Genomic DNA, 26374 nt, shown 5'->3' with positions numbered 1-26374 from the left:
GATAAATGTGCCCATTACCTTATTTCATTTCTAAGAAATAAATGAATGCAGTAAAGTGTGACTGGAAGTGGCTTCTGAGGGAACGTTGATTTAAAATGCAGTGTGGGTGAGGAAAGAGGTTCTCCTCACAGTGTCATTGCACTGCTGCAGTATTAGACCTGCCAGAGAGAGGAGGGCTGCCTATATACCCAGGTGTGGGCTATGTGGTTCATCAGCTAGAGTGGGGGGGGGGCTGTTCATCCCGTCGAGATGTGTAATTAAGTATTTAATGAATTTGGGATCTGTTGCCATCGACGATTTGGAGCACTTGGCTCCGTTCAAGGACAGAGTCAGTCCTCAAGTTTTAAATTGGGAATTAGGGAGGAAATGCCAAGAAATGCCAAATGTCCGTGACTGGTTAATGTAATGTAAATGTCATCCCAGAGGACGTTGGAGAAGTGTGGCTATGACAGGCACTGTAGACCAGGATGCTTGGGCCTGGGCCTCTATTGTCAGCTGGATAAAAGCCATATAGAAAATACATGATTTCATATTGCCTCTATAAGGGTCCCCAATCTGGTTGTGTATTTTAAATATGTCAAGGGCCTGATCTTATTTGATGTGATTTTCCAATAATGTGTCAACCAAAAGGTATTATAACGCCATGCTTTTAATTACAGTTGAAGTCGGAAGTTTAAATACACCTTAGCCAAATACATTTAAACTCTTACTGACATTTAATCCTAGTAAAAGTCCCCTGTTTTAAGTCAGTAAGGATCACCACTTATTTTAAGAATGTGAAATGTCAGAATAATAGTAGAGAGAATGATTTATTTCAGCTTTTATTTCTTTCATCACAATCCCAGTGGGTCAGAGGTTTACATACACTCAATTAGTGTAGTATTGCCTTTAAATTGTTTAACATGGGTACAAACGTTTCGGTTAGCCTTCCACAAGCTTCCCACAATAAGTTTGGTGAAATTTTGCCCATTCCTCCTGACAGAGCTGGTGTAACTGAGTCAAGTTTGTAGGCCTCCTTGCTCGCATACACTTTTTCAGTTCTGCCCACAAATGTTCTATGGGATTAAGGTCAGGGCTTTGTGATGGCCACTCCAATACCTTGACTTTGTTGTACTTAATCCACTTTGCCACAACTTTGGAAGTATGCTTGGGGTCATTGTCCATTTAGAAGACCCATTTGCAACCAAGCTTTAACTTCCTGACTGATATCTTGAGATGTTGCTTCAATATATCCACATAATTTCCCCTCCTCATGATGCCATTTATTTTGTGAAGTGCACAGGTCCCTCCTTCAGCAAAGCACCCCCACATAATGATGCTGCCAACCCCTTGCTTTACAGTTGGGATGGTGTTCTTCGGCTTGCAAGGCTCCCCCTTTTTCCTTCAAACATGACGATGGTCATTATGGCCAAAAAGTTACATTTTTGTTTCATCAGACCAGAGGACATTTCTCCAAAAAGTACGATCTTTGTCTTCTTGTGCAGTTGCAAACCGTAGTCTGGCTTTTTCTAAGGCAGTTTTGGAGCAGTGGCTTCTTCCTTGCTGAGCGACCTTTCAGGTTATGTCGATATAGGACTCGTTTTACTGTGAATATAGATATTTTGTACCTGTTTCCTCCAGCATCTTCACAAGGTCCTTTGCTGCTGTTCTGGGATTGATTTGCACTTTTCGCAACCAAGTACGTTCATCTCTAGGAGACAGAGTGCGTCTCCTTCCTGAGCGGTCTGATGGCTGCGTGGTCCCATGGTGTTTATAATTGCGTACTATGGTTTGTACAGATGAACGTGCTCCTTCAGGCTTTTGGAAATTGTTCCCCAGGATGAACCACACTTGTGGAGGTCTACAATTTTTTTTCTGAGGTCTTGGCTGATTTATTTAGATTTTCCGATGATTTCAAGCAAAGAGGCACTGAGTTTGAAGGTAGGCCTTGAAACCTCCAATTGACTCAATCAGAAGCTTCTAAACCCATGACATAATTTTCTGGATTTTCCAAGCTGTGTAAAGGCACAGTCAACTTAGTGTATGTAAACTTCTGACCCACTGGAATTTGATACAGTGAATTATAAGTGAAATAATCTGTCTGTAAACAATTGTTGGAAAAATTACTTGAGTCATGCACAAAGTCGATGTCCTAACCGACTTGCCAAAACCATAGTTTGCTAACAAGAAATTTGTGGAGTGGTTGAAAAACTAGTTATAATGACTCCAACCTAAATGTATGTAAATTTCCAACTTCAACTGTAGGTAGCCATGTTTATAGCCTTCTGTAAAAATAAATACATCCAGGACCGCAACAGATAACATATTATTGTTGTCAGTATGGTGGCCCTAAATCAGCAAGAAAGTGCAACACAATCTTTTAGAGTATTTTTTGTAAGGATTTCAAGTGGATTTTAAAAAAAATCTGCAAATATTCACAAGTTCATATGGACATTTGTTTTTGCGCCAATAGGCCTCCTACTTGAAAGTTTGGCTGAATGATCATGGACTTTTTAAAACAACCCATCAAGACAGGATTTCATATGTATTTATCAATATATGGTATCTGCTAAGTTAGATTTTGAGATTGGTTGCTAAATGTTGATATAACTGCTAAGTAAGCAAAAAGGAAATCAATTGTAAGCGTTAGATAACACATAGTACATATGAAACAACTGAATGTTGTCAAGCTTACCGTATCAAATTTGGAGTCCTCTGACGGGGGGCGTTTTGCACAATTTGTAAAAATGTATTTTGAACTTTGAACCATTAACTTTAACTGTTGCATCTTACAACAGCTACACAGAGGCAGTATTTAGTCAAATATTGCAATGTATGCGTCAATATTAAACTAATTGGGACACAAATTTTCATTACAGATATCATCAAACAAAAAACATGGGTACGGTTTTGTTTTGATGCCAAAACAAACATTTTAATCCTGATGGACAATTTTAGATTTTATTCGATTGTATGTTTCGGCACCAAGGGGAAACAATCCCACCATTGGGTAAGAGGTGGTGGGAAATGTTCAGGAGGAGGCAGAAGAACCTGAGCATGAGGACACCCTGGACAGGGGAAGAGCTGAGTGTGCCAAACGTCCGACGATGGACACCTTATTTTTCTTCTTATGAGAAGCACTTTGAGGACAGTAGGTTGCGGGACAAACCCAGACAAATCAATAACTGCGATGAGTCTGGGTTTCATAGCGACCAGAGCAGGCACTAAGTGCTGGTTCCCCTTGGAACAAAGCACATGAACCAGCAGTCTCCAGGGACCAAGGAGCACATCACGGGGCTGGCCTGCTTCAACGCAGCTCGGGAGGATGTCCCCCCGTTTATCATCTACCCCAAGTGTTTTCCTGGTGTTTTCCTGGTGGCCACTAAACACTGGGAGCCCCCCCCTAAACACTGGGAGCCCCCCCCCCCCCCATAGACACTGGGAGCCCCAAGCCTTGTATGGACGGTCAAACAGTGGCTACATTGACAGGGACCTGTTCAGGAAGTGGTTTCAGCACTTCATTCAGCATGCAGTGAAGGACTGCCCTCTCCTTCTCGTCTTCAATGGACACAAGAGCCACGTGGACCAAGAGGGATTTCACTTCTTTGTCTTCCACCACACTACATCCATGTCCTGCAGCCGCTGGACGTGGCATACTTTGGCCCTTTGGCCCTTTAAAGGCTGAGACCTCAGCCATTTTGACCACTCCTACGTTATAAACAAATCAGAATTTGCCAGAGTACTCCGCTACCTGTACCAGCGCTGCAAGGACATGCCCTATGTGGTGCAAGAGTTTAAGAAGTGTGGCCTCTTCCCCTTTGATCCATCAGCCATTGAAGGGTCCCGTTTAATAATGTCTCGGTCCCTACCGGGTCCCACAACCACCTCTCCTGGAACCAGCAGCACTGTGCCGTCCATCTGCACCTCCTCCCCAGCAACCACAGGAGGACTCTCAGCCCCTGCTCCAGTCCCCTTGCTCCAGTCCCCCTGCTCCAGTCCCCCTGCTCCAGTCCCAGTCCCTGCTCCAGTCCCCCTGCTCCAGTCCCTATGCTCCAGTCCCCATGCTCCAGTCCCCCTGCTCCAGTCCCAGTCCCTGCTCCAGTCCCCTTGCTCCAGTCCCTCTGCTCCAGTCCCCCTGCTCCAGTCCCCCTGCTCCAGTCCCAGTCCCTGCTCCAGTCCCATCCCCAGCTCTAGCTCTAAAAGAGCACCCCTAATAGAGTGAGGGCTGATAGTGAAGGACCTGGGACACATCCTTACAATCCTGAAGTATTGGCTAGACTGATACAGAAGACTCCCTGTAGCCACATGCCTCACCGGGGAGGAATACACGTGGCCACACCATCGTCGGCCCCTCAATCCCACCATTACAAACACCAGCTCCTCCAAGACATCGTCGCCGGTTTCATCCACCACCACCACGATGCACACCACCCCTTCTGTCTGTCACCACCAACGCGGCCTCCTCTGGACCAACTGCCTCCTTTGTCTCCCCTGGTCACACCACCATAGCAGTCTCGTCTGGTGTCGCCGCCCCCTGGAATTTGAATACAGCCACCTCCACAGGAAAACGCATGTTAAATTACAAGAAAAACGATTGTGTTTTATAAAACTGCAATGTTTGAAAAATATATATCTTTACATATCTACAGTCCATAGCACCAGCCCTCAAGACATTTCCACCTCCTCCAAAACTTCTGCAGCATCCTCCAGAGGGTATTGTTGAAAGAAAGTTGAAAAGGATTTTCATTAAACATGCTCTGTCTAACACTACTTTTCTATTAATTAACTGCAGCACAGAAAAGGAAGGGAAAAGCTCCACCGGCCACCTCTGTCACGCCACCCATGGCAGCACTCTCAGGTACTTCATAATCTTTGTTTTTCTCTCTGTTGTATCAACTACTATTGTTGCTCTACATTGAGCAAATCAATTGTATGTGTTTTTCTTTGTATTTTTTTCCAAATAAAATCACCTGCTGTGCTCACTGCAGAGAGAGTGATCCACCTGCAAGCTCCCCGCAGGAGTGTTAGTCCGAGGTGCCATGGGTGTGCTGTGACTTCTGTCAGCACTTGTTCCCCTGCAGGTGTGTGCAGTGGGATTTAGAGGTGGCGGTGGAGTTGGATTTTATTGTGATTTTTGTGACCATATAGGGATAGAGGTCAAGATGTAATCGTTTGTTTTGTTTGTTTTCATATTAAATTATTGATTTGTTAAAAAAAATACATGTCTAAAATATAATATATATTTATTCAACCTGTCACGCCCTGATCTGATGCACCTGTCCTTGTGCTTGTCTCCACCCCCTCTCTGGGTGTCATTCAGCTTCCCCATTATCCCCTGAGTACTTATACCTGTGTTTTCTGTCTAATCTGTGAGAGTTTATTTACAGTGAGCCTGTTTGCCATCTGGTACCTTTGCCCCACTACTCTGGATTACCGACATCTGCCTGACCTGACCCTGAGCGTGCCTGCCATCCTGTACCTTTGCCTGTTCGTGTTCAAATTAATAAACTTTTGTTACTTTGACATTGTCTGCACCTGGGTCTTACCTTCAAACGTGATAGTACGAACTCGCCATGACTGACCCAGCAGACTTGGACCAGCTCCCCAACGCCATCTCCTCCCAAGGAGCCATCATTAGTAGACACGAGGAGTTGCTTCGCGGTCTGATGGAAGTGTTCCAGCACACGACCTAGCATTGCACACACTGCGGGAGTAATTACGTGATTTGCCTACCAGGCATCCTACCACAAAGGTAACCTCCGAGCCCCTCAGTAACCCGGCTGGTAAGAACGCTACAATGGAGGTTGCAGAAGCTGCCGGGCCTTTCTCTCCCAGTGCTCCCTTGTTTTCGAGCTGCTGCCTTCTTCGTTCCCCTCAGACCGCTCGAAGATAGCGTACATTATTACGTTGATGTCTGGGAGGGCACTTGCCTGAGCCATGGCGGTGTGGGAGTAACTATCTGCCATCTGCCTCAGTCTGGAGGCTTTCGTGGCGTTGGTGAGAAAACTTTGAGGCTACGGTGTCCGGGAGAGAAGATGCCCGGAAGTTACTCCAGCTTCGGCAGGATACCCTCAGGGTGGCAGACTATGTGGTGGAGTTCCGCACACTAGAAGAGTAGGGTACATGAAACCAAGAAGCACTGTTCAACACTTTTCTGCACGCATTATCGAGGAGGTAAAGGATGAGCTGGCAGCCCGAGAACTACCGACGGATCTCGATTCACTCATCATTTTAACTTCTTATGGCTGGGGGACAGTATTGAGTAGCTTGGATGAATAAGGTGCCCAGAGCAAACTGCCTGCTACTCAGGCCCAGAAATGAAGATATGCATATTATTAATATATTTGGATAGAAAAGACTCTGAAGTTTCTAAAACTTTTTGAATGATGTATGTGAGTACAACAGAACTCATATGGCAGGCAAATACCTGAGAGGAAATCCAACCAGGAAGTGGGAAATCTGAGGTTTGTAGTTTTTCAACTATTTTCCTATCCAAGATACAGTATCAATTTGGTCCGATTGCACTTCCTAAGGCTTCCACTAGATGTCAACAGTCTTTAGAACCTTGTTTGAGGCTTCTACTGTGAAGGGGGAGAGAATGAGAGCTGTTGCATCCAGAGGTCTGGCAGAAGGCCATGAGCTCAGTCAGGAGCACGCCCGTGAGAGGTAGCTGCATTCCATTGCATTTCTAAAGACAAAGGAATTCTCCGGTTGAAACATTATTGAAGAGTTATGTTAAAAACATGCTAAAGATTGATTCTATACATCGTTAGAAATGTTTCTATGAACTGTAACGGAACTGTTTGACTTTTCGTCTGGCCTGCGCGTCGTGAATTTGGATTTGTGAACTAAACGCGCAAACAAAAAGGAGATATTTGGACATAAATGATGGACTTTATCGAACAAAACAAACATTTATTGTGGAACTGGGATTCCTGAGAGTGCATTCTGATGAAGATCATCAAAGGTAAGTGAATATTTATAATGCTATTTCTGACTTCTGTTGACTCCACAACATGGTGGGTATCTGTTTTTGTGTCTGAGCGCAGTACTCAGATTATTGCATGGTGTGCATGGTGTGCTTTTTCCGTAAAGTTGCTTTGAAATCTTGGGTGGGTTGTCTATGTTATTTTTTCTATGATTTGGGATTTCTGGGTTTGGACTTGTATGGTTCTCAATTAGAGGCAGCTGTCAATCGTTGTCCCTGATTGAGAACCATACTTAGGTAGCCTGGTTTCACTTTTGAGTTGTGGGTACTTATTTCCTGGTTAGTGTTTTTGTCTTTCACCTTACGGGACTGTTCGTTTGTTATTTATTGTTTTGTTTAGTGTTCTAGTACGTCATTAAAAGCTATGAACACTTACCACGCTGCGCATTGGTCCTCCTCTCTTTCTCCCAACGACGAACGTTACACATGAAGTCCTATGAGTGTCATCTGATGAAGATCATCAAAGGTTAGTGATTAATTTTATCTCTATTTCTTCTTTTTGTGACTCCTCACTTTGGCTGGAAAAATGGCTGTGTTTTTCTGTGACTAGGTACTGACCTAACATAATCGTTTGGTAGTGCTTTCGTCGTAAACCCTTTTTTGAAATCGGACACTGTGGTGGGATTAACAACAAGTTTATCTTTAAAATGGTGTAAAATACTTGTATATTTGAGGAATATTAAGATATTTCTGTTGTTTGAATTTAGCGCTCTTCACTTTCACTGGCTGTTTTCATATCGATCCTGTTAGCGGGATCTCAGCCGTAAGAAGTTAACCATCCGGATCAATGGTCGGCTACGGGAACGGGAACGTAGGAGGGAGAAGACTGTGGTCCCAATCGCTCACTCAGGAATCCCACCTTGCCACTGATAAACTCCAGAAATCCCCGGCGTCGACGTCCCTGAGAGGTTCCGTGCTTACCCGAGTCCCTCCAAGAGCCTCCGGAGACTGTCGATTCACCTCTTCCCGAGCCGGGGCAGCTCGGCGGGGCTAGGCTGTCTCCAACCAAAAATGTATGCAGATTTTAGAGCCAGAGTTGTCTGTATTGTGGTACTGCCAATCATTATGTGTCTACCTGTCCCTTTAAGAGACCTAACTCATTCGTTGGATTGAGTACTCTGGTGGGGCTTAAAGATCATTTTTCATCTCCCCTGGCTCGCCCTACTCTTCGTGTCATCCTGCGGTGGGGGCGACCAGTCCAAATCTCTCCAGGTACTCATCGATTCGGGGGCCGATGTGAGTCTCATGGACGTTACCCTGGCATCCGAGCTGGGCATCCCCACTCAACCCCTTTCCATTCCCATGGGTGTTAGAGAGATGGATGGGCCCTCTATAGGCCAGGTCACCCACCAGACCACCCCCAAGTGTTGGGGTACCACAGCGAGACAATCCAAATCCTGCTGGTTGAGTCTCCACAGGTACCCATGGTATTGGAATTATCTTGGCTCCAGTGACACAATCCCTCCATTGACTTCCTACCTGTGCCACCGTGGGCTGGAGTCCATCCTGCCACACTCTTTGTCTGAAGTCAGCTCTGCCTGCCCCAGGACGTCTTCCGATGGGCTTGGAAATGGCCTCGGACCTCTCCGCCAGCTCCGCAGAGTACCAGGTCCTCCGGGAGGGGTTCAGTTAGGCCGAGGCCACTTCTCTTCTGCAGAACCGCCTGGTATTCAAAAAGGTCAAGCCTGAGGCACCAAAACATTTCCCCCACGCTCCAAGATCATTAGCCCCTCTGCTGTTCATCCTCTGTTGCCCCGTACCTTCTGTATTTTCCCTACCTTTTCTGTGTCTAGAGTTAAAACCATGTCTGAATGCCCCTTGTCTCCTGTTTCCAGGCCCACCCCTCTCCCCTGTCTCATCGACGGCCAACCGGTGTACATGGTGTGACGTCTCCTGAAGGTTCGACCTCGGGGCAGGGGAATCCAGTACCTGGTTGACTGGGAGGGTTATGGCCCGGGGGAGAGGTGCTGGGTCTCCGCAAGGGACAGCCTGGACCCAGGCCTCAACTCTGAGTTCCAGCGCCGGCACCCCGCTCTTCCCGCTATGTGCCCAGGTAGGACGCCAGGGTGCATCCCTAGAGGGGGTACTGTCACACCCTGATCTGTTTCACCTGTCGTTGTGCTTGTCTCCACCCCCCTCCGGGTGTCGTCCATCTTTCCCATTATCCCCTGGGTACTTAAACCTGTGTTTTCTGTCTGTCTGTGAGAGTTTGTTTTGTTCCTCAAACCTACCAGCATTTTCCCCTTGCTCCTGCCTTGGTCTATTTGACTGTTTTCTAGGATTCCCGGTTTTGTCCTTTCTGCCTGCATTGCCCCACTACTCTGTAATACCGACCTCTGCCTGACCTGATCCTGAGCCTGCCTGCTCTCCTGTACCTTTACATGCCCGTGTTCCAATCAATAAACTTTTGTTGCTTCGACATTGTCTGCACCTGGGTCTTACCTACAAACGTGATACAACCCATCTTGTGTATTTCACAAACGATTAACTATTGGAGTTCATGAAAATGTACATGACTGAAATTAAAGTTGTACTTATTTAAACTCATTCATATTTTAGTTTAAACTTTTACCTACTTTCTCAAAGCATAAGATTAATCTGTAAAAGAAATGAGACATTATTTGGTTACAACACGGAATATGTCGGTGAAGAACCATTTTTTAAGAGTCCACAGGAAAGGCTCACCGGGCTACGGAATGAAAAGTTGACATGCAAGACTTTTTTTTTTACAGATATATATATTTTTAACCTTTCTGATCTCCCCATCCCGGATCCGGGTTCGTGAATACAGACTCAAGCTCATTACCATAACGCAACGTTAACTATTCATGAAAATCGCAAATGAAATGAAATAAATATGCTAGCTCTCAAGCTTAGCCTTTTGTTAACAACACTGTCATCTCAGATTTTCAAAATATGCTTCTCAACCATTGCAAAACAATCATTTGTGTAACAGTATTGATGGCTAACGTAGCATTTAGCATTAGCATTCAGCTGGCAACATTTACACAAAAAAACAGAAAAGCATTCAAAAAAATAATTTACCTTTGAAGAACTTCAGATGTTTTCATTGAGGAGACTCTCAGATAGCAAATGTTCAGTTTTTCCTGAAAGATTATTTGTTTAGGACAAATCGCTCCGTTTTCTGCGTCACGTTTAGCTATGAAAAAACCCCTGTATCCAGGATTGTGTAAATCTATCAGCAAGCTCATTAGCATAACACAACGTTAACTATTTATGAAAATCGCAAATGAAATGAAATAAATATGCCATCTCTCAAGCTTAGCCTTTTGTAAACAACACTGTCATCTCAGATTTTCAAAATATGCTTCTCAACCATAGGAAAACAATCATTTGTGTAAAAGTAGCTAGCTAGAGTTAGCATTTCGCGTTAGCATTTAGCGTTAGCATTAGCGTTAGCATCCAGCACGCAACATTAACAAAAACATAAAAGCCTTCAAATAAAATCATTTACCTTTGAAGAACTTCTGATGTTTTCAATGAGGATACTCTCAGTTAGATAGCAGATGCTCAGTTTTTCCAAAAAGATTCCTTGTGTATTAGAAATAGCTCCGTTTTATACATCACATTTGGCTACCAAAAAAAATCCATAAATTCAGTCCTCAAAACGCAAACTTTTTTCCAAATTAACTCCATAATATCGACTGAAAACATGGCAAACGTTGTTTAGAATCAATCCTCAAGGTGTTTTTCACATATCTCTTCATTGATACATCGTTCTTGGAAACATGCTTTCTCTCCTGAATCCCAGGAGAAAATGCCTGCACCTAAAGATTACGCACAAATTTAGACAAAGGACACCGGGCGGACCTCTGGAAAATGTAGTCTCTTATGGCCAATCTTCCAATGATATGCCTACAAATACGTCACAATGCTGCTAAGACCTTGGGCGAACGACAGAAAGTGTAGGCTCATTCCTTGCGCAATCACAGCCATATAAGGAGAGAATGGAAAACAGAGCTTCAGAAATTCTGCTAATTCCTGGGTGATGCATCATCTTGGTTTCGCCTGTAGAATGAGTTCTGGGGCACTTACAGACAAAATCTTTGCAGATTCTGAAACTTCAGAGTGTTTTCTTTCCAAAACTGTCAAGAATATGCATAGTCGAGCATCTTTTCGTGACAAAATATCGCGCTTAAAACGGGAACGTTTTTTATCCAAAAATGAAATAGCGCCCCTAGAGCTCTAAGAGGTTAAACAGATATATATTGTAATTGAACAAAATAGTAACTTGGCCAATAACTGGGGACCGTATGCGATAATACGGGATGTATTATTTTGCTAAGTCGTATATTAAAAAGCTGATAGTTGTAGTATTGCCACTGAAATGTCAAACATGCTATTTGCTGACCCGTTAGCTAACATTTTTACGACACCAATAATCACAAAACATTGATGGCTTGATCACAAGATAACACTGTTGAAGGTAATATATTTCTTTAACGCTGTTCAATATGCCAATAATAAGGGGTTCCACACTAGATATTTGCATAGTTCCAAATAAAACAAGAGTATTTGATGTATATTGTTTTGACTGGTTCTGTTTGCATTTTTATAATTACGCTTGGGTGAAGAGGAGCTTTCCCAAGCTTCTCTTTCTCAGTGCGAGAGCAGCAGATCTCTGACACAGACACTCAAAAATGACCTCCAAAAGATTTTCAGTCAATTATGTCTTATCACAAAGACCGAGGACATTTCAGAGATGGAGGACAATGCTGTTGATGATCCAGATTGGGAATGTTTCTTTGGTTAAGAGGATTCAGAGGAGGAGTCTGCTATACCATGCCCTCCATCAGATGAGAGAGAGAGAGCATGCAACAACCATCATCCAGAGAAGAGAGGGCATGGAGGTCTAAAGATGGTCATATAGAATGGTCATCGTCACCACAACAAAGTCAAGGTAGACTGTCAGCTTCCAATGTAATCAAAATTGTTCCAGGCCCTACACAATTTTCTCTGCCCCCCTCGCCAACCAGCATCAATTGTGTAGAACGCAATGAATACATCTGCAGAAAGCACAAACGTAAATTGTGTTCAACATGTGGAGAGAAAGACTGAAGGGATAATTTTGACCAATAGGGTCAAATCCAACCAACAGTGGAAGTCGGAAGTCTACATACACTTATGTTGGAGTCATTAAAACTCGCTTTTCAACCACTCCAAAAATGTCTTGTTAACAAGCTAAAGTTTTCGGTTAGGACATCTACTTGTGCATGACACAAGTAATTTTTCCAACAATTGTTTACAGACAGATTATTTCACTTATAATTCCCTGTATCACAATTCCAGTGGGTCAGAAGTTTTCATACACTAAGTGGACTGTGCCTTTAAACAGCTTGGAAAATTCCAGAAAATGATGTCATGGCTATAGAAGCTTCTAATAGGCTAATAGACATGATTTGAGTCAATTGGAGGTGTACCTGTGGATGTATTTCAAGGCATACATTCAAACTCAGTGGCTCTTTGCTTGACATCATGGGAAAATCAAAGAAATCAGTTTGGTTCATCCTTGGGAGCAATTTCCAAACACCTGAAGGTACCACGTTCATCTGTAAAAACAATAGTACGCAAGTATAAACACCATGGGACCACGCAGCCGTCATACCGCTCAGGAAGGAGATGCACTCTGTCTCCTAGAGATGAACGTACTTTGGTGCGAAAGGTGCAAATCAATCCCAGAACAACAGCAAAGGACCTTGTGAATAGGCTAGAGTAAAACAAGTAAAACAAGTCATATATCGACATAACCTAACATAATCAGCAAGGAAGAAGCCACTGCTCCAAAACCGCAATAAAAAGCCAGACTACTGTTTGCAACTGCACATCGGGCAAAGATCATACTTTTTGGAGAAATGTCCTCTGGTCTGATGAAACAAAAATAGTTATGTTTGGCCATAATGACCATCATTATAATTGGAAGAAAATTCAGGAGGCTTGCAAGCCGAAGAACACCATCCCAACTGTGAAGCACGGAGGTGGCAGCATCATGTTGTGAGGGTGCTTTGCTGCAGGCGGAACTGGTGCACTTCACAAAATAGATGGCATCATGAGGTAGGACAATTATGTGGATATATTGAAGCAACATCTCAAGACATCAGTCAGGAAGTTAAAGCTTGGTTGCAAATGAGTCTTCCAAATGGAAAATGACCACAAGCATACTTCCAAAGTTGTGGCAAAATGGCTTAAGGACAACACAGTCAAGGTATTGGAGTGAACATCACAAAGCCCTGACCTCAATCCCATAGAACATTTGTGGGCAGAACTGAAAAAGCATGTGCGACAAGGAGGCCTACAGATCTGACTCAGTTACAACAGCTCTGTTAGGAGGAATGGGCCAAAATTCACTCAACTTATTGTTGGAAGCTTGTGGAAGGCTACCCAAAACACTTGACCCAAGTTAAACAATTTAAAGGCAATGCTACCAAATCCTAATTGAGTGTATGTAAACTTCTGACCCACTGGGATTGGGATGAAAAAAATGAAAGCTGAAATAATTCATTCTCTCTAGTATTATTCTGACATTTCAAAATAAGTGGTGATCCTAACTGATCAAATACATGGAATTTTTACTAGGATTATATGTCAGGAATTGTGAAATACTGAGTTTAAATGTATTTGGCTGAGGTGTATGTACACTTCCAACTTCTGCTGTAAGTGTTTCTGTTACTGGGAAATATGAGAAAAATGCCTACTTGGGGAAATAGTAAATGCTTGTTTGTCAGAGGGAAATATGTTAACAAATTATTCTTAAATTTAGAGTTTTTGAAATCAAATGTTCTTGTATTTCTTCTTTCTGAAAGGTCTGACAAGTCAAATATTTTTTTGGCTCTTTTTACTTAATTCTTTGACTGTCTTGAGTTTGTTTAAACAGTGCGGGTCACTCTGACCCATACCGCAATGGATGTAATTTTCTTTCAGCAAAACACAAGGGTTAAACCAGTCACAACATCTCCAAGCCCACTCCAGTTAAAATCTGTCAAAACATCATGTTCTCTCCAGAGATGTGACATACATAGCTGTCTGAGAGGAGGCAATATCTCTCTCTCTGGGGGTGGGGGGCTTCCTCAAATGTCAAATTGGGTTTTTACAAAAATTTACCAAACAAGTCTTCTCATGCTTCGTAAAAAAATAAGCTTTGGCATGAGGGTCTGCTATACCAATTGATGGAAAGCGGTGTTTGGGGAAAACGTACAGTGCGACATTATAAAATCCATGTAGACAAACAAGTGTACGGTTAAAAAAAAGCACAGATTTATTTACACAGGGCCATGGGGTGAGACAGGGATGCAGCTTGAGCTCCAACCACTTCAACATTCGATCAACGAATTGGCGAGGGCACTCGAACACTCTGCAGCACCCTGCCTCACCCCACTAGAATCTGAGATCAAATGTATTCTCTTTGCTGATAATCTGGTGTTTCTGTCCCCAACCAAGAAGGCCCAACCAAGGAGGACCTAAAGCAACCTTCTGCACAGATTCTGTCAGATCTGGGCTCTGACAGTAAATCTCAGAAAGACAAAAATAATGGTCTTCCAAAAAAGGTCTAGTTGGCTTGACCACAAATACAAATTCCAACTACACACCATTGGCCTAAGGCAGACAAAAATCTATTCCTACCTTAGCCTAAACAAAGCTGTGAAAGATCTGAGAGACAGGCAGGAAGGGCCTTCTACACCATCAAAAGGAACATAACATTTGACATCCCAATTAGGATCTGGCTAAACATAGTTGAGTCAGTTATAGAATCCATTTCCCTTTAAGGTTGTGAGGTCTGGGGTCTGCTCACCAACCAAGAATTCGCAAAATGGGACAAACAACAAATTTAGACTGTGCATGCAAAATTCAGCAAAAACGTCCTCTGTGTACAAAGTATAACACCAACTATTGCATGCAGAATTATGAATTTTTGCCGATAAGGATCTAAATCCAGGAAAGAGATGTTAAATTCTTCAACCACCTAAAAGGAAGCGATTCCCAAACCTTCCATAACAAGTCATCACCTACAAAGAGATTAACCTAGAAAAGAGTCCTCTCAGACAGTTGGTTATGGCACTGTTCACAAATACAAGCAGATCCCACAGAGCCACAGGACAGCAACACAATTAGACCCAACCATATCATGAGAAAACAAAAAGAAAACAACTTGACACTTTGGAAAGAATTAACCAAAAAACACAGGATACAAAAAACACAGGATACAGAAGGTGTAAACAGTATAGTGATAGTACATGCATAGTAGCAATTTAAAAAACAGAAATTGTCCAGATAAAAATATTTTTATAAATATTTTATCGTTATTAGATGTGCTTACCCGACACACTTGTCTAAATTGATAGGACAGGTAATAATCCAGCCGAAGTGGAGTCTTTTGTTTAGACATGTAGCTAGCTAGGTAGCTAGCTAGCTAAACATTGAACCGGTATAACCCCAACTCATACTACTACCAATACAAGCATTGTCAAAGCTGTAGTAGGAATCTGCAGGTAGCTTAAGCTAACAAACTAGGTTCAATGTTAACCACCTAACATTAGGCTATAACTAGCAATGCAAATGGATTTCTGATTCATATAATATTACTACACAGATTGTGCACATACCGTTAGCTAGCGAGCCAGTAAACTAACATTTATTAGCTAACTAACAGTATGCTTTAACTAGCAATAAAAAATACTTTCTAACAAAATTAGAAGCCTATATCTGAAAAATGTAGCTAGACTCTTACCCATTTATACATGGATGAATGCTTCACGGCAGACTGGAACCATTTAACTATTGTTTGGCCAGCTTTGTGTCAAGTCCGTCCGGTTCACACTGACAGTGGCGTGTGCAGGAAGTAATCCATCACTTTTTCCTACTGATTTGTCAATAGCGCTTGCTAAATTCAGGGTATCAATGTTGTTGAAAAAATTAGCAAAACTTTTGTAATTCTCGATGGCTAACGTTATATCTTTCAAAAGCGGTGTGGTAGAAAGGACTGTCACCACATACTGAACAGCTCACGTTATAAATAGAAGCGTGCTGCATGGTAGACCAATCCAAACTCATCTCCCGGCATGTCCAGCCCATACATTATCTCAGCCAATCATGGCTAGAAGGAATGTTCCTGTCTTTTTCCATGGCTAAACCAACTAGGCTCGTAATTTAACAATTTGATTTGTATTTATGGATGGAATACACATTTGTTATTAGGGCACATGAATGTTCACATGTTTCAGAAGGCATTTCTCCCCCCAAAATAATATTTTTACGTTCAAATGCTGCTCCTATGAAGTAGTGACGTGCAACATAAGCCTAGTTTCCTGAAAGGAGTCACAAAATTGCACAGACCCACAAATAATTTGAAAACAAATTCAATTTTGATAAAAGCTCATATCTATTAGGTGAACGACCCCAGTGTCACGTCACAGCTGCAAAAATTGTGACCACAAGGGCAACACGTGAATAACAAACACCATTTTAAATACATCCCATATTTATGTTTATTTATTTTCTCTGTTGAACTTCAACTATTTGCATATTGTTACAACATTGTACATTGCCATAATAACATTGGAAATGTTAGAGAGAGAGAGAGAGAGAGAGAGAGAGAGAGAGAGAGAGAGAGAGAGAGAGAGAGAGAGAGAGAGAGAGAGAGAGAGAGAGACAAAATGTCTACCTGCTTTCTATTAAAGCCTAATAGCAGCAATGGCCTCTGTATTAAAGAGGAACATATATATTTTTCAATGAGAACATTTGTAAGTACCGTGGGATTAAGTATGTGCATGATCACTGCTCTGCCAAGGGTTAGAACAGTCTCTTCTAAGCCACAGATCATCTCCACCAGCTCTTCATGCTAAGCTCACTAAATTAAATGTGGCTTGTATTTCCGTCAAACCCCGTCTAAAGTGTGCCAACACTGAATTAGATAAGCATCCTGGTTGGGTTAAATCCTCCTTGGGTGGTTGTCTTTCCTTTCCCCCTCCCCGCTGTGTTTAATATTAGATTGCCCCCTTGTGGACTGAGATGCAGCAACGTAACTGTTGGAGGCACTCACATGGTTAATTTCAGTGCAGGAATTGCACAACAGTTTGTAGAAGTCAGAATAAATTATATCTTAACGCAATATGTATATCACCATTGTTATGCTGATACTACTCTGTTTGGCTTTGGACTGAGGGTTCCTCAAACAGGAGTCTATAACATTAAATCATTATGAAATCATCAGTGACTGTATAGCAAAGATCACAATAACCCCAGTTACCAGAGTAAGTAGTATCACCTCCTTCTACTGAACAACTAGTGAGACAGATTAAAGCAATGTCCGATGCAAGAATAGTTCAAATGACAGGAATAGAGAAAAGACAAATGGATTCCTGCCTATATGCCTTAACTATAGCCTACGCAACCATCAAACACAAAGTGTCTCTGCCCTCTTGAAGCTTTCATTGGAACTTTTAATATTCCCCTCCTGTTTCAAAAAAAATCACATTTGTCCTCCAAAGTTTTCTAAGGTTGCACTTTGATCAGGAGAATAAAACATTGACTTGTATAAATGCAGAACAATGGATAGACTAGATAGGACAGGGTAAGTTTTATTCCAATGTAAAAAATATATATATACTTTATATAAAAACATGCTATGCCTTTGCAGCTTTTCCCTTCAATCTTGTGTGCTAGAAAATAAAACAGATCAACACAGAGGAATGAAAGTTAAATCACCCAATATCAAGCCTTAACCTTGAAATGCCGGTATAAACCAACAACATGAGGCTATAGTATGAGTTGGAAGATTGGGCTTTTCTGAGTGCTAAATAGATACAGCACACTTACTCTAGCTAAATATGACATTTTATAGGCAGTTTTCTCCCATCCAGTTTCTATGACTATGAGCTATACAAAATGGACACATAACTGTAAGTCGTCCACTGTCCTCCCCTGAGGTACAGCGTCTTCTCTCCTGTAATAGTAAGGACTACTACAACTAGAGAATTATCTCTGGAAAGAGACCACTAACTCTAGAGCAAAAATAATGAAATAACTGGTTGTTTCCCCCTTAGACAGAAAACTTTCATCCTTGCCTTGCTAATGTTGAATGAAATGAACAAGTCCAGTCTAGCTTTGTTTATTTTGACGCATACTATAAGAATGTACTGCAGAAAACAACTGGATGACACAAATGTGTGTGTGTGTGTGTGTGCGCGCATCAGTGACTGCAACTATCCAATCATCTCTCATTGGCAAAAAAGGATCTTGCCATTAACTGACCCTTTATGATAATAGGGCAATATGGCAATGAATAATTGAACATATGTCAAACATGAAATTAATATCCAATATAGGCATATAAGTAATTTATGTTCTTTTCAGCTCCTATCTGCACCTGTACCATCAGTCCAAATACATTTTGCCACCCATTTTAACCAAGAGAAGCTGTGAATTGGTTAACATAACTTCTATCAGGAAATGAGGGTGTCAATGTGTTGAATGTGTGCTTTATTATCCATTATCTTGACTGCATTTCCAAAGATCTCTTGAGTAGGGTGAGTAAAGTCAATGGTGCCAAGGAGGGCAACAGAGATTGAAAGCTAATAGTGGAATCTGCTAAAGCAGGGAACAGTGTCAAAGCACTGTGAACTCACTCTTGACAAAAAAATACTTTTCAAATGCATGAGAAATTCACTCTCTTCTTCACGGAAAACACAAACTTACAGCATCCTCAGTAAATTCAGAATTTACAAAAATGACAAGCTCTTGGTATTTGCAATATTTACCATAACTGTAACAGGAACCACACAGGGTTTTGATTAGTCTCTAACTGACTAATTAGTGAATATGATTACCGCCTGGCAAACTGCTCATTCACCTCTTGCTGAAACAGGAGATCTCATTACAACAGCCATCATTTGCAATCAAATGAGTTTGATTAATTAATAAGGGAATAAGATTTTGACTAGATTGAATAATTACACATGGGGCTGCTCCATGTTGTTGAGAGGTTGATTCAAATTAAGAGGTGGGAAGTTCCTTAAAGGTATGCTATCCTGGGGTATATTCTGTCACCCACAACGTTCCATGGTTCCTTGAGATGTGCATAGCCAGTGGGCTCCACCCTGGTCACTCCCTAGCCACACCCATTGTCACTTCCTTGTTTGAGGGGGTGTGTCAGAAAGGGAAAAGCCATATTGGCTACTTTTCGTGGTTGGAAAAGTTGGGTAAAGGTGATTGCATGGCAAAAATAAAGTTAGTATTTTCCAAATGAACCCATATATATAATTATCTTTAAAACTAGAATCCTTCATTGGTGAAACTGCAACCGTCTGTTTGGGATATTACAACAGCAAATAAGTTACTGCAAACAACAAACACAGTTTTTTCTCTGACATCCTTGCACGCGCAATGGATCAGCCCAATATGTACTGCTTTTTTTACAACCCTGCCAGACGCTCCTCTCCTCAGTTCCATCAACAAAACAAAAGCAATAACAAAGGCGCTGGGGGAACAGTGGTGCTGTTTCCCAACATGAGGATTACATCTTTAAGGTCTACAGTACTGTATGTTGGAGTGCAGGCTTTATTTGACCATTTTAAGTAGGAAATTGCTTGAATTTTAGCTATTAAATAGTAGGATGCCAACTCTCAAGACTTTTTGGTCAATCATATTTTATGGCTTTTTCAGAAAGAGCTCACAGAGCAAATTGTTCCACTCAGCTGTCCTCCAGTGTTTGTTAAGATGTTAAAAAAGCAATACAGACCAAATGTAAGTGTCTTAAGATGTGTTCTACAGTCTTGTAAAGCGGGGGTTACTGAGACAGGCAATTGTAACATCATAGTATTTCAGAAAAATATATTGTAAAACCTTACATCAGACCCTGAAACTGTCTCTATGAAGCTAACTTTATTCAAGGTTTTATGAGGTATATAATCTACATACATATACATATATACACACACATATAATATATATACATATATATATATATATATATATATATATATATATATATATATATATATATATATATATATATATATATATATCAGTGTTAGTAGAATTTTTTCATTACGATACCGTCACATCCTTATAAAGACTGTGCATCATATCTCAGCTTCAGAAAACTGTGCATTCACCACATTCTGCATGCTTGTTCTGTGATGTATTCTTCAGATTTTCACAGAAGCAATTGTTGATATCTTGAAAATGATTTGTTTTAGGTAAGATGTTCTTTGAAAACATATCTCATACATGGCAGTAGTGTTTTTTTAGATAGAAAGGAGACAAATATTTGATTTTGCATTTCCAGATGATTCAGAGACTGAGCCTATACATTTGAGAGATATTTGGGTTTGATTCTGTATGCTATCTGATGGGTTTGATTCTGTATGCCAGTTGATGGGTTTGATTCTGTATGCTATCTGATGGGATTGATTCTGTATGCCAGCTGATGTGTTTGATTCTGTATGCTATCTCATGGGTTTGATTCTGTATGCTATCTGATGGGTTTAATTCCGTATGCTCTCTGGTGAGTTTGATTCTGTATGCCAGCTGATGGCTTGATTCTGTATGCTATCTGATGGGTTTGATTCTGTATGTCAGCTAATGGGTTTGATTCTGTATGCTATCTGATGGGTTTGATTCTGTATGCCAGCTGATTGATTTGATTCTGTATGCCAGCTGATTGGTTTGATTCCGTATGCTATCTGGTGAGTTTGATTCCGTATGCTATCTGATGGGTTTGATTCTGTATGTCAGCTAATGGGTTTGATTCTGTATGCTATCTGATGGGTTTGATTCTGTATGCCAGCTGATTGATTTGATTCTGTATGCCAGCTGATTGGTTTGATTCCGTATGCTATCTGGTGAGTTTGATTCCGTATGCTATCTGATGGGTTTGATTCTGTATGCTATCTGATGGGTTTGATTCTGTATGCTATCTGATGGATTTGATTCTGTATGCCAGCTGATTGGTTTGATTCTGTATGCTATCTCATGGGTTTGATTCTGTATGCTATCTAATGCGTTTGATTCTGTATTCTATCTGATGGGTTTGATTCTGCATGCTATCTGGTGGGTTTGATTCTGCATACTATCTGATGGATTTGATTCTGTATGCCAGCTGATGGTTTTGATTCTGTATGCTATCTGATGGATTTGATTCTGTATGCCAGCTGATTGGTTTGATTCTGTATGCTATCTCATGGGTTTGATTCTGTATGCTATCTAATGCGTTTGATTCTGTATTCTATCTGATGGGTTTGATTCTGCATGCTATCTGGTGGGTTTGATTCTGCATGCTATCTGATGGATTTGATTCTGTATGCCAGCTGATGGTTTTGATTCTGTATGCTATCTGATGGGTTTGATCCTGTTTGCTATCTGATGGGTTTGATCCTGTATGCTATCTGATGGTTTTGATTCTGTATGTTATCTGATTATGAATACACATCATTATTTGAAATACATGTGTGCCCTCCATTAGTTTTCCATTTAGGTGTCGGGTGTATTGCGATCTGACCATTAAAATTCAACAAGGCTGATTGTTAGCGAATGTTAGCACTAGCTTTGTTCAATACGCCTTTGGATATCTTCTCTGTGTGCACAAACTTGACAATACAACATAGTGGATTGGCACTGAGAGAGAACAGAATAGTTTTTTTTAGCAGTATACACAACCCAAAACCCTTGTAATGAGCACAAACATGGCTGGTAAGGAGGCCTAGTGGGAATGGGATGCATCATGGCGGGTTCACTGCGGTGTCCTACACTGTGGACCTGACACAGTCGGAGGGGTGACGAGGCCTACTACCCAGGGGACTAGATTGGGGCACTGCTTGACAAGACAAAGGCCTGCTGGAAATAGTTACAGAGCAAGAGTTTCTCCTGCAAGAGTTTCTTGGCAGCCCTCTTGTCAAGCCCAAACTTTCAGGTATCGTTGTCTGTGCTCTAACTGAATGTGACTGCATTATAAAACATTTCTGCCAAAGCCCTAAAACCTTGTTAAGATGACATATCTTTTGATTAAATCACGGTGCACGTACCTTTGATGATTTAGGCTAAATGCATTAATTATAATTAATGTTAGCATCGCTTGGCTAACATGCCCATTGGATGTTGAAAAGTATTGATGTAGATTAGCAAAGAAAAGCTTCAGTCCACACATCTCTTTTGGATAAAAGAAAGTTAGAGGATAGTTCAGGAGGACTTTAACATTTTCAGGGTAAATAATTACCATTTTACTATAACATCATTGGTAACAGCCGGTGGTGTAAAGTACTTAAGTAAAAATACTTTAGAGTACTACTTAAGTAATTTTGAGGGTATCTGTACTTTAATTTACTATTTATATTTTTGACAACTTTAACATTTACTTCACTACATTCCTAAAGAAAATTATGTACTTTTTACTCCATACATTTTCCATAACACCCAAAAGTACTCGTCACATTTTAAATGCTTAGCAGGACGGGAAAATGGTCCAATTCACACACTTATCGGGAGAACATCCCTGGTCATCCCTACTACCTGATCTGGCGGATTCTGGCTATCCGTCAAAAAAAAAATGTAAACAAGAGAATTGTGTCATCTGGTTTGCTTAATATAAGGAATTTGAAATAATTAATACTTTTAATTTTGATGCTTAAGTACATTTTAGCAATTACATTTACTTTTGATGCTTAAGAATATTTAAAACCTAAAACATTTAGACTTACTCAAGTAGTATTTTACTGGGTGACTTACTTGAGTAATTTTCAAAATAACTTTTCTTTTACTCAAGTATGACAATTGGGTACTTTTTCCATCACTGGTAACAACACTCTGACTTCAGAGAGTTCCCCACTGTTTTGACAGTATTTCAGTGCTGTGCTCAAACATCCACATTAAAATACTCATATCTGAGATGCCTTTGACATCCAGAGATCTACTTGTTGGGCTTAACAAAAGAAGAAAGGGGAGAGATGGCATATCATTGCCAGATTTACTCTAATATACACAAAAGTATGTGGACACCCCTTCAAATGAGGGGATTCTGCTATGTCAGCCACACCCGTTGCTGCCAGATGTATAAAATATAATCAAGCACACAGCCATGCAATCTCCATAGACAAAGATTGGCAGTAGAATGGCCTTGCTGAAAAGCTAAGTGACTTTCAACGTGGCACCATCATAACATGCCACCTTTCCAACAAGTCAGTTCGTCAAATGTCTGTCATGCTACGTAGAGCTGCCCCGGTCAACTGTAAGTGCTGATACTGTGAAGTGTAAATGTTTAGGAGCAACAACGCGAAGTGGTAGACACAAGCTCACAGAACAGGACCGCCGGGTGCTGAAGCGTGTAGCATGTAAAAATCATCTGCCCTCAGTTGTAACACTCACTACCGAGTTCCAAACTGCCTCTGGAAGCAACGTCAGCACAAGAACTGTTCGTCAGGAGGTTCATGAAATGGGTGTCCATTGCGAGCAGCTGAACGCAAGTCTAAGATCACCATGCACAATACCAAGAGTCAGCTTGGTGTGTGGTGTAAAGCTCACCGCCATTGGACTCTGGAGCAGTGGAAACGTGTTCTCTGGAGTGAGGAATCACTCTTCACAATCTGTCAGTTAGACTGACAAATCTGGGTTCAGAGGATGCCAGGAGAATGCTACCTGCCCGAATGCATACTGCTAAATGTAACGTTTGGTGGAGGGGGAATTTTGGTCTGGGACTGTTTCTCATGGTTCAGGCTAGGCCTCTTGGTTCCAGAGAAGGGAAATCTTAACACTACAGCATAAAATTACATTCTAGGTGATTCTGTGCTTCCTACATTGTGGCAACAGTTTGGGGAAGGCCCTTTCCGGTTTCAGCATGACAATGCCCCAGTGCTCAAAGTGAGGTTCGTATAGAAATTGTTTGTCGAGATTGGTGTGGAAGAACATGACCGGCCTGCACAGAGCCCTGACCTCGAACACCTTTGGGATGAATTGTAACTCTGACTGCGAGCCAGGCCTAATCCTCCAACATCTGTGCCAGACCTCACAAATGCTTGTGTGGCTGAATGGAAGCAAGTCCCCGCAGCAATGTTTCAATACCTAGTGGAAAGTGTTTCCAGAAGAGTGGAGGCTGTTATAGCAGCAAAGGGGACCAACTCCATGTTAATGCCTATGATTTTAGAATGAGATGTCCACATACCTTTGGTCATGCAATGTACCAGAAATCAGGATTCTGAAGGGATTTTGAAGTTCCTAGACTTATCCCACCCTCCATAAGCATTGAGAACACTGATGAACAATATGTACATTTGGTACCTCAATGGTAACGTTTTCTCTCACATACGCCTTCAGCCATAACATCAGGGAAATGTCATGCATACTAACTGATCTGATCAGTGATTTCATCATTCCTTTTGAATGCTGTTTTAAAGACCGTCACTACCCGTGCACTATACCTGTGGAATAATGACAGAATGATGACATGATCTTTATGGGGATACTGATGTGTACCATTGAGATGGGTATTTCTTGGATTATTTAATTAATGTAACAATTCATCTGTATAGATGGATAGAATGTGAAGTTAAAGATACTGTGGATAAGCTTGCCAGCCAAGCAGTTAAACGATGTCATGTATTCACAGTTTGCTGCCCTGGGTAAGGGCGTCTCCATGTCCTTGATGATACAACGCTAAATTAATTAGTAAATGGGCTTTATGAATGCAAAATACCTCCACTGTGTAGATGAAGGCTGTTTGGCCTATAGGGTTTACAGATAGCTACAGGGACAAGCCTCTCCTGTCAGGCTAAATGTCACCGGCAAAGAGGGACATCTCGTCTGTCAGCATCTATGCCCAGGAGCATCTGAAACGCACTGCGTCCATAGTGACCTTGCAGCGGAGTCTGCAAAGTACCACCCCATCGCTCTTCAGTGTGCTATCGTGTGTGTGTTTGTGCGTGTGTGTTAGTGGTGTGTGTGTGTGTGTACGTGGTGTCTGTGTGTATGTGCGAGTGTGCGTGTGTGTCCTTCCCTCCTCACACAGGGCCACTTCCTGCCCTCCACTGAGCGCCTTCTGTCCCTCCCCAGCTGGCCCAGGCCTCCCTCACAATCCCCACTCTGTCTCTGCCTGGGACAGGTACTCCCCAGACCCAGGCCTGCCCTCCCTACCCAACCCGCCTCCGCTGCCCATAACGGGGCTCTTTATGGCAGTGCCAGGCTGCAGAGAGAGGGCCTCCCCTCTATTCAAAGTAAAATAACCCCAGCATCCCAGCCTCACTGTGGCCCAGAGCATCAGCCCTAGGCCTAGCACCAGCCCCAGCCCTAGGCCTGTCCACATGGCAGGCCATATCTTTTCTCTCAACCATTAATTAACAACTTGTCCTTTTGGGGGCTGTCAGCTTCTTACAGGAGACCACATAAATACAAATTCAATACTAAGTCATTTTTTACAAGCATGACTTGTTTGACAGATTGTTTACTCCTGCACACAGCATTTCGATAGGGTTGAACATTTGCTCACTTGTGTTTTGGATCCCACTGCATCCTACTGTGTAGTAGTCTTGATTAACGGTGATGTACTTAGCTCCCACTGCATCCTACTGTGTAGTTGTTTTGATTAACAGTGATGTACTTAGCTCCCACTGCATCCTACTGTGTAGTTGTCTTGATTAACAGTGATGTTCTTAGCTCCCACTGCATCCTACTGTGTAGTAGTCTTGATTAACGGTGATGTACTTAGCTCCCACTGCATCCTACTGTGTAGTTGTTTTGATTAACAGTGATGTACTTAGCTTCCACTGCATCCTACTGTGTAGTTGTCTTGATTAACAGTGATGTACTTAGCTCCCACTGCATCCTACTGTGTAGTTGTTTTGATTAACAGTGATGTACTTAGCTCCCACTGCATCCTACTGTGTAGTTGTCTTGATTAACAGTGATGTACTTAGCTCCCACTGCATCCTACTGTGATTAACAGTGATATACACATACACATACACATACACATATACATATACATATACACATGTATATATATACATACATATATACTGCAGCTGTGACAGGTGCCCAGCTGGAAGTGTGCCCTAAACCTAATGTAGATTAGACTGTGCCACAGGGAGCAGAATCTGCTATGTAGAAAAAGAGAGAAACATAAGTGAAGCTACATTGCCATCTTGTGGAAAATGTTTTCCTTACACCCTCATAGCAATGATTTGTTACAGTATAGTTGGCCACAATATAAATCAGTGTGCCATTACACTGGACAAAAATATTAACACTACATGCAAGATTTTACTGAGTTACAGTTCATATAAGGAAATCAAGTCAATTTAAAGGAATAAATTATGCCCTAATCTATGGATTTCACATGACTGGGAATACAGATATGCATGTTGGTCACAGATAACTTTGAAAAAAGTTAAGGGTGTGGAAAAAAAAACC

General features: G+C 41.7%; 1 pseudogene; it reads left to right on the top strand.

Moving 5' to 3' along the window:
• The first annotated feature begins 2952 nt into the window (after nucleotides 1-2952).
• On the top strand, nucleotides 2953-4989 carry LOC149971560 (uncharacterized; annotated as a pseudogene).
• The last annotated feature ends 21385 nt before the right edge of the window (nucleotides 4990-26374 follow it).

Source organism: Oncorhynchus mykiss, chromosome 25 (assembly GCF_057628025.1).
Source record: "Oncorhynchus mykiss isolate SJ-2025 chromosome 25, ASM5762802v1, whole genome shotgun sequence".
NCBI classification, from domain to species: domain Eukaryota; kingdom Metazoa; phylum Chordata; class Actinopteri; order Salmoniformes; family Salmonidae; genus Oncorhynchus; species Oncorhynchus mykiss.
Note: the sequence above shows the minus strand (reverse complement) of the source record. Positions and strands in the feature narration are given on the sequence as shown.